This window comes from Bison bison, unplaced genomic scaffold, assembly GCF_000754665.1.
Source record: "Bison bison bison isolate TAMUID 2011002044 unplaced genomic scaffold, Bison_UMD1.0 scf7180017864163, whole genome shotgun sequence".
Classification (NCBI taxonomy): domain Eukaryota; kingdom Metazoa; phylum Chordata; class Mammalia; order Artiodactyla; family Bovidae; genus Bison; species Bison bison.
The window spans coordinates 4896860-4906234 of record NW_011494735.1 but is presented as its reverse complement, the minus strand read 5'-3'; the positions used below and the strand labels follow the sequence as shown (position 1 = coordinate 4906234).

General features: G+C 41.4%; 1 long non-coding RNA gene across 1 annotated transcript in view; it reads right to left on the bottom strand.

The window, feature by feature from the left end:
* LOC104989775 overlaps positions 1-5802 on the bottom strand; it is a 10515-nt gene extending 4713 nt beyond the window's left edge. The window contains exon 1 of the long non-coding RNA XR_825415.1: positions 5718-5802. This is a non-coding gene — a long non-coding RNA (uncharacterized LOC104989775). The remainder of the gene's footprint in view (positions 1-5717) is intronic.
* Positions 5803-9375: the final 3573 nt, after the last annotated feature.

The following is a 9375-nucleotide window of genomic DNA, read 5'->3' as shown; positions in this document are numbered from 1 at the left end:
CAGGTTTGTGGATTTTCTCTGTTCCTACATTGCCTCCTCTTATTGCCTACTTGACATTTTAGTCTTCATTATTACCTCCTGCAGAGGGTGTTAAAGAAAAAGAATGGAAGTGAGATTCAAAATAAAACTTTAATGAATGATTATTAAGCACCTTCTTTGTGCCAGACCTGTTTTTCTAGTCCCCCTGTCCTGGACGCAGGAATCTGGTCAAAGGGCCCTCAGCCTGAGCTGAGGATTGGAGACTGATCACCTCCTCTTGGCAGAGAACTCGAATTCTGGTTCTGGTCTGGTCTGATTTCTGGTGGGGCCGAGTTCCAGTCCTCCCTTCTCTGGAGGCCCAGGGAAAAGTCCCATAACGCCTGGGTATCTGCAGGTGGCAGGAGACATCTGTAAGGCCACCCTTTTCACCCCCTTCTCCTGCCTCCTCCCCCTTCTTCTTTCAACCTGGCTTCCTTTCCTCCCTTGAAATCTTTGATGTTAGTACTTGGATCTGAAGTTCTGTGTCTCTATAAGAGGTTTTCTGAGAGACTGTATTTTTGTATTTAAGGGCTTCCCTGGTGGTGCAGAGGTTAAAGCGTCTGCCTGCGATGTGGGAGACCTAGGTTCGATCGCTCGGTCGGGAAGATCCCCTGCAGAAGGAAATAGCAACCCACTCCAGTATTCTTGCCTGGAAAATCCCACAGACGGAGGAGTTTGGTGGGCTACAGTCCACGGGTCGCAAAGAGTCGGACACGACTGAGCGACTTCGTTTTCACTTTCACTTTGTGCCAGACACTGAGATAGGTATGAGAGTCCTAATTAAGTAATACATGGTCCCTGTATGTGGATTAGTGCAATAAATGCTTCACTAAAGACATGTATAAAATGTTATGAAAACTCTGGTAAAAGAGCAATTAGCCTGGAAAGAAGGGTAGGAGATAAAAACAACAGATAAAATAACACTTCTGATGGGACTTGGAGATGTTGAAGTCTAAGAGGAAACAAGGGAGGAAGGATGAGGAGAAAAGAGGGTGAACGGGGACAGAGGATTATAGGCAGCAGGGTTTAGAAGTATGCATGTGCTCTGAGAACAACGGGTCTTTGATATCACCCTAATGAACACAGGAGACAGATGACACTGGGGTGATTTCATGAAGGGCTATGTGGATGGTGACCATATATCCTGGTTTCTCTGAGTTAGTTCCAATTTATGGCACAATTTCATTTATTATGCTATTTTATTAAATACTATTTTAGTGTAATTATGATAGCACTCCCTTTTACTCTCAAATGTATTTTGGTCTGGGCAATAAATTGTAGGTCATGTGTATCAGACTCTCCTCCGTCCATGGGATTTTCTAGGCAAGAGTACTGGAGTGGGTTGCCGTTTCCTTCTCCAGGGAATCTTCCTGACCCAAGGATCAAACCCAGGTCTCCCGCATTGTAGACAAACTCTTTACTGTCTGAGCTACCAAGGAAGTCTTCACCCACGGCAGACATTACTAAATTATCGTGGTATACATTCCCGGGAAAGCCCACACTTGTATTCTGAACCTTCTTAGAAGTATCGCTCCAGACATAGATTGAAACTGGATGTACATATTCCTTCCACAGTATGGGCCAGATAGGGTACAAACTGGCAGCTCACAAACTATATCTAGATGGCATTTGTATTTTGTTTGGCCCACACTAGATTTTCTAAAATCCTAAAGCCAACATTTACTATCACAAGATTTAACTTAGAAATCTATTTTTCTGGCTTTATGTGAGAAATGGAAAAATCCAGCAACATAGGACCTGTGTCCCACCATACCGACAACTGGCTGAAGCTGGATGGTAATACTACTACTTTGTCCAAACGCTACCTGAGTTCATCAGCCAGCAAGATGTCCTGCAGTGATCCTTGCTTCTTAGCACCCACACCCATGTAGTCCCCTCCCACACTCTATCCAGTCTGGTAGATATAACCAACAGAACAGTACAGAAGTGATACCATACCACTTCCATGTCTGTGTCATATATCGATGTCACAAAACACACTGTGACTCTGTCTCTCTTGTGTCACTTGCTCTGGAGGAAATCTGCTGGCATGTTGTGAGGAGAGGAGCACATGGTGAGAAGGTGCAACAGCCGTGTGAATAAACCTATTTGAAGTGGATACTCTAGCTCCAGTCAAGTATTCAGATGACTGAAGTCCCCATAGACATCTTGACTGAAACCTCATAAAAGATCTGAGCGAGAACCACTCAGCTAAGATGCTCCCAGACTCCCTACACTCAAACACTGTGTAAGAAATAGGGTTTGTTGTTTTCAGCTGCTAAGTTTTGGAGCAATTTGTTACACAGCAGTAGATAATTAATACACCAACACAACTGAGTTTCTTACAATCTACTTGCCTGTACCAATTCTGTTCCTTACATTACGCTAAAGACAGTTGCGGTTACATCCGGGCTGTAGAGGAAGTAGTATTGTTGAGGATTCTAAGCAAGAAAATGAGATGGTTAGATCTGGCTTTCCTCATAGTAAAACTGATGGTAAGAGACTAATGTGTGTTGTTCAGACAAGGTTAATAATTAACACTGGCATGTCTGAAAAGGCAGAGTCAGAAGGAGGTTCAAGTTTCCTGAGAAGCTTATGAATAGATCTTGCAACCTAACACAGTGGGGATGTGATACTGTATTATGTCTAAGAGAGTAAGCTCTAGAATGAGAATATGTGAGTTAGAGCCCTTTATGAGAATATGTGAGTTAGAGCCCTTTATATACAAATTTTATATAAATTTTTCAAGTTACTTATTACAAATAGCCTTTGGTTTCCTTATCTGAAAAATGGGACTTGGAATGCATTCGGCTGCAACTAATTGACTGGCCACTAACAAAGGCTTCAAAAATTATTTTTCTTACATAACTGGAAGTACAGTGGTAAGCAGTTGCTGGACACAGTTTGTCTGTTTAACAATACCATCAGGATCCCAGATTTTTCTGCCTTTTAACTCTACCTCTCTTAGCATGTTGGCTCCTTGCTTTATGTTTCCAAGATGGCTACTGCTGGTCCATCACATTTATACCTAAGGCACAAAAAAATGGGGATAGGCTAAGAGCGTTACTCTAGTCTGTGTGTCCCATTTCATCAGGAAAGAATAAAACTTCCAAGAAGCAGGCCCCACCCACAATCCTGCTTACATCTCATTATCGGATGAGAACTGGATCACAAAGCCACTTAGTAGTGACAGAGGCTGGTAAAGTGAGTATTTAGTTGGATACACTAAAACCCCATGAAAATTTTGGTTCTGTTAACAAAAAAGAAGAGGGGATAATGAATATTAGATATTCAGTTGCCCTAAATGGTACAGTCAACTTCAGATTATTGATATAAGGGTTACAATAAACTGAGGCATGCTTTAGAATATAGTGCCTGGCATGTATTAATAGTAAGAGCACAATAGATGGTAGCTACTGAAATTACAATAGTCCAGGCACAACTTGCACTAGATTCAACCTTGCACTAGAACATGGCAGAGGGAATTATTCTGACACCCAGTTAAGCTGAAATTCTTGAAAACAAAGACAGGTGAAACTGTTAGTGAAAAATAAAAGAATTTGGCTTTGTTTTTTATTACCTTTATTTCTTCTTTCTTTTAGAACCACTGACGTGTGTCTATTTTCCACATCATCATCTCTTTTCTTTCTAGTTATTTTATAATTGTGTGCCTTTGTTAGAACTTCAGTACTTTATTTTTTTTTAAATCTAAGGGAAATATAAAATTCGTGTTCTTAAATCTAATTGATAAAAAACCTGTTACAGAAACTTTACCTCCTAATTAATAGCCTGCACAATTATATAATCATATAATGCTGGGCACTGTGATGTGCTCTTTGCATATCTTTGTTTTCTTTCTTTTTCTATATAAATTTATTTATTTTAATTGGAGGCTGATTACTTTACAATATTGTAGTGGTTTTGCCATACATTCATATATTTGTTTTAGAGACAGCTTGCCAGTGGATAACTTTCTATGAAGAAATAGAAATATCTCCTCTGTTCATGCTAAAATTAATTGCAATACTGTAGTCATATGATATGAAATGTTTCTAGAACTACTAGCAGGCAACACAACTACCAGGAACCCAATGACACATTTAGCTGAACCCATCTCCAGGCACTTTCAGGGCGGATCAAACAATCGGTGGACCCACCATACATTTTTCTAACCACAGAAAGTGGTTTAGAGGCCAGGATTCAAAAACCATTGGCAGCTGTGTAATTACATAGTGTTAGAGACCAGAGAGGTAAGTGGCGTGGGATATAGACTGAAAGGGAAAGGAAGGAATTGGAATATGATACCCCCCATTTCAAGCCCTCATTACACCCTCCTGGTCCTTCCCAAACACACTCCTCTAAAATTTGCTTAGTAAGGGGAAAAAAAGTGAGCAAAATTACAGAAGAGAGCCTTCCAAGTTCTTTCTAGATATGTACAGCATCGTTTAGCCTTTCTGTATTTTCCATTTTTTTTATTATAAATATGTATCACATTTGTGATCAGAGGAAGAAAAAGGACAGAATATTACAAAACAGGGCAATAAAGGATTAAGTGGCCTAAGTTCCTTTATGTCTCTGACCTGATAGGGTCAAAGCAATTCTCCCCTCTCCCTCATGAAATTTGAGTTTCCACCCTAAAGTATGAAATATCATTCCTTTACCTTTCACTGCTTCAGTTTATGATAAACTCAGGGTCAGCAGTTACATGACTGACCTGGAATGATTTCGCATTGCTGCATGTGGCGCCAGGCTTGGGGCAATGAACTGGAGCAAATGACTGTGTAAGCAGCTTCTGGAAAGACCAAATTGTAGAGCTGCTACAGACAACTTACTCTCTTTTGTTATTTCTGATAAGATCTTTTCATTTTTTTGTTGTTGTTTTTTCTTAGAGGAGGCAAGGGTGTTTCATTGAAGCTTGGAGGAAATGGCTGAATTTTAATGGAATCTAATTGGCTCCCATGGTTATCTCAAAGGAGCTGTGGTCATAAAAGTTAATTAAATTAGATTCATTTGCATATTCAAGACCATTCCCTTCCCTTACTTTAAAACCAGAGAAAGAGAGGATGTGTCCCCTGCTTCCTGAACAGGACACACAGCAGTGTCCAGATCGCTTTCTTTGTATGCTGGGAATTATTCTAAGTGGCAGTTTATTTTTTTAATCCTCTACGTAGGTGAGTATCAACCCAAGAGTTAAACTGGTATGCATTGCAGTTCTTGTTTTCAAATACAGAGCTAGTCTTTTATAGAAAGAGCTTCTCCGTGCTCAAAGATTGAGGTAATTTTTCCAAACAAAAGGTGAATTCAGAATGTTCAGTAGATAAGAAACGAGCAACAGATACAGCCCCAGGACTGGCCTGTTTGTGTGTGTCCTGGCATGTTTATCAGCAACAGCAGTGTCTATAGCTTTATTATGGGTCAGAGGGATGGAACAATGGGACTTTACAAGTAGCTGTCTAGTCTAACCTGCTGCCTGTGGTAGGCCCAAAATAACCAGCTGAAATGGAACTCTGGCCTGTTTTCTGAAGCCTCTGGGGAAGGCTTCCTCTATATTCCAACCCATTTTTAACAATCCTTAATATCACACCAGAAAGCATTCCCTTGTGTCAAACCTATAACCCCTCTGCTCCTGATTTAGTGTTGATCCTGTGCGGGCAGTGCAGGTGTGGGCAGTCAAGTTCAGCCCCCACCCCAGCACCTACCTTCTTTGAACATTTCCTTGGGACATCAACGAGTGCCTAGGTCAGGCTCAATGGATTAAAGGCAGCGTGTGCCCTACTTCCCCCAGCCACTCTTGCCTGTTAATACACAAAAAGGTATATCATTAACATCATTCAGTTTATGATAAACTCAGGGTCAGCAGATATTGAGTGACCTGGAACGATTTTGCATTGCTGCATGTCTTCCTATGAGGGAAGACAAGGTTGATTTTATTTTTAGTGCTTTTTTTTCTTTAATGAACACAAATATGCCAGGCACTATGCTGAGTTCTTGAGAAACAACGGTGGACAGGACAGACCAAAGCCCTGCCCTCATGCCTGAAACTCAGACATACTACAAAGTAATTACAAGTGGAGTGAGCATTTCAAAAAAGTGCTGGTTACTAAGAAGTCACACAACAGGCTGAGCTAACATATTAGGAGGACAGGGGAAAGCTTTCTGGATAAAGTGATATTTCACCTAGAACCAGAAAGAGAAATAGGATTTATCAAAGTGGGGAAGGGCATCCATGGCAGAGGGACAAGCATATGCAAAGACCCTGTCAGAGAAAGAATGGCCTGTTTGAGTGTGTTCAGAGTGTCCAACTCTTCATCTGGAAAATGAGGAGTTTAGCTGTGGACCCCTCCTAATTCACATTCTGGAATAATTTAGCAAATAGTCCCCACACAGTTCAGTTCAGAAGTGGGTCACATTAGTAGCAAGCTAGCCTACATTTGGGAGTAAAAGGAAGAGCTATTCAGACACAAGCCATTAGGCTTTCTCCAATTCATATTTTTTTTATTGTGGTAAAATATACCTAACATAAAATTTAGCATTTTAACCACTTTCAAGTATAAAATTTAGTGGCGTTGATTACATTCAGTTTGTACAGCCATCACCACTATCTATTTCCAAACTTTTTTCACCCCAATTGACTGCTATTTTTACAGTGAATATAGTTTCTCTTTTTTTCCCCAGTTTGATTGCAATAGATTGACATACAACATTGTATTAAAGGTATACAACATCATGATTTGATATATGCATATATTATGAAATGATTATCACAATAAGTTTTGTTATCTCCAGTTCACTTTTAAACGAGGCTGGGCAAGTCTACAAGTGTCCTTACAACCCATGAACTTGATTGTCTGTCATGACTCCTGATTTGGACCTTAAGAGACCAGGCACTGCTCTCAAAGTAAATGATGCTTCTTACACCTTGTATAAAAATGAGTACAAAGGAGGCTTCCTTGGTGGTCCAGTGGTTAAGATTCCACCTCGCAATGCAGGGGACACAGGTTCAATCCTTGGCCCAGGAAGAGCCCACATATTGTGGGGCAACTAAGCTCCAGCACCACAACTACTGAGCCTGCACTCCAGAGCTGGAGAACCTCAACTACTGAAGCCCACGTGCCCTAGCGCCCATTCTCTGCAACAAGAGAAGCCACCACAGTGAGAAGCCTGCTTGCAGCAACTAGAAAGCACACCCCTGCTCTCTGAAACTAAAGAAAGCAGTCACACAGCAACAAAGACCCAGCACAGCCAAAAGTAAGAATTAATTACATTTAAAAATTTTTAACTGAGTACAAAGGGTAAAGATAATCTGTTCAGTAAAAGTCTACGTAGTTGTCTGCTCCCTCCACCTCTAGCAAAGTCCTCTTGTTCAAGATCCTAATGCTTAATACCCCAAATGTACTGAGCCCCACCTGTGTGCCTTGCACTAAGCTAGTTGCTTTGCACTTGCCATTTGACAAGTGGTTGATATTATTCCCGTTTTATAAATAAAGAAATAGGCTAAGTGAAACCAGACTTTCGACCCAAGTCAGTCTGCCTTAAAAATTTGGTTTACCTTCTCTACCTAACTGCTTTCCCAAACATAGCCAGAGGGGAGACCTGGGAAAGGGGGTTGAAAAATGAAGGAGAGCAAAGAAAGACAGAAATTGAATCCGAGCTCTCACTGCTCAGCCTACCTCAGACTTGTGACTGGTTTTGTCACATACCTTCTAGCATCTCCACTTCAATTTTTCTTCTCTCTCTAGCCCATGGAATTGATAGTATTTACTGCCCCACTTTTCAAGGATAACATGTGACTCAATTACTTAATGAAGTCCTTAGAGCATCATGGTGTTTAGCAGGCAGAAAGGCTTAACAGCCCAAGGAAGGGCTGAGCTCCCCCTACCTTAGGGGGTAACAGAAGGCCCTGGAACTATGAGGACAGGTGAACTGCCCACCCTCCAGAAGCCTTTGCCATGAGTCTTGAGAGAACCAAAAATAAACGTTAAGACAAGGGAATGGTCGGGTAAATTAATATGAAGAGTTCAGATTCCATTTTCTTTTTCCCTCAAGAAGTGTGCAGTGAGAAATGGGTTTAAAATACCAATAGCCAACTGATGCTTGTCTTATAAAAAGAGCATCCTGTATTATACAAGAAGGCTATAAAAAAAAGGCGGAAAAAAAGTCAGAGCAATGACAGGAGCAAACATACTAACACCACAGGAATTTTAAAGGCTCAAAAGAAAACCATATTGTGATATAATTTTTAAAAAATAGGATTCTAAATGTGAAGATTTTATCTTGGTTTGCAGGGCCCTCTATGGCTTACCTCTCCAGCCACATCTCTTCTGCCACCATGAACAACTCTAAAGAAATGCTTGAACTCCTTTTATTTGCTCTCATCCTCTCTAGCTGTTTCTCTCAGGCCCTTACTTCCCTTCTCTGACACGTTAGACTAGGCAGAGTCTCGCTATTTACACCTTCTAACAGTTCTGTGCTCACCTTATTATTATCCTTGTAAATACTGTTGAACATCTGCTTTCCTGCTAGATCTGCCCTCCAAGGGCAGAGTCCATGTCTGCCTTGCTGATTGCTATACTGCCAACCTTAGCATCAGATCAGATCAGATCAGATCAGTCGCTCAGTCGTGTCCGACTCTTTGCGACCCCATGAATCGCAGCACGCCAGGCCTCCCTGTCTATCACTAACTCCCGGAGTTCACCAAGACTCACGTCCATCGAGTCAGTGATGCCATCTAGCCATCTCATCCTCTGTCGTCCCCTTCTCCTCTTGCCCCCAATCCCTCCCAGAATCAGAGTCTTTTCCAACGAGTCAACTCTTCACATGAGGTGGCCAAATTACTGGAGTTTCAGCTTCAGCATCACTCCTTCCAAAGAAATCCCAGGGCTGATCTCCTTCAGAATGGACTGTTGAATCTCCTTGCAGTCCAAGGGACTCTCAAGAGTCTTCTCCAACACCACAGTTCAAAAGCATCAATTCTTTGGCACTCAGCCTTCTTCACAGTCCAACTCTCACATCCATACATGACCACAGGAAAAACCATAGCCTTGACTAGACGAACCTTTGTCGGCAAAGTAATGTCTCTGCTTTTGAATATGCTATCTAGGTTGGTCATAACTTTCCTTCCAAGGAGAAAGCATCTTTTAATTTCATGGCTGCAGTCACCATCTGCAGTGATTTTGGAGCCCAGAAAAATAAAGTCTGACACTGTTTCCACTGTTTCCCCATCTATTTCCCATGAAGTGATGGGTCCAGATGCCATGCTCTTCGTTTTCTGAATGTTGAGCTTTAAGCCAACTTTTTCACTTTCCACTTTCACTTTCATCAAGAGGCTTTTGAGTTCCTCTTCACTTTCTGCCATAA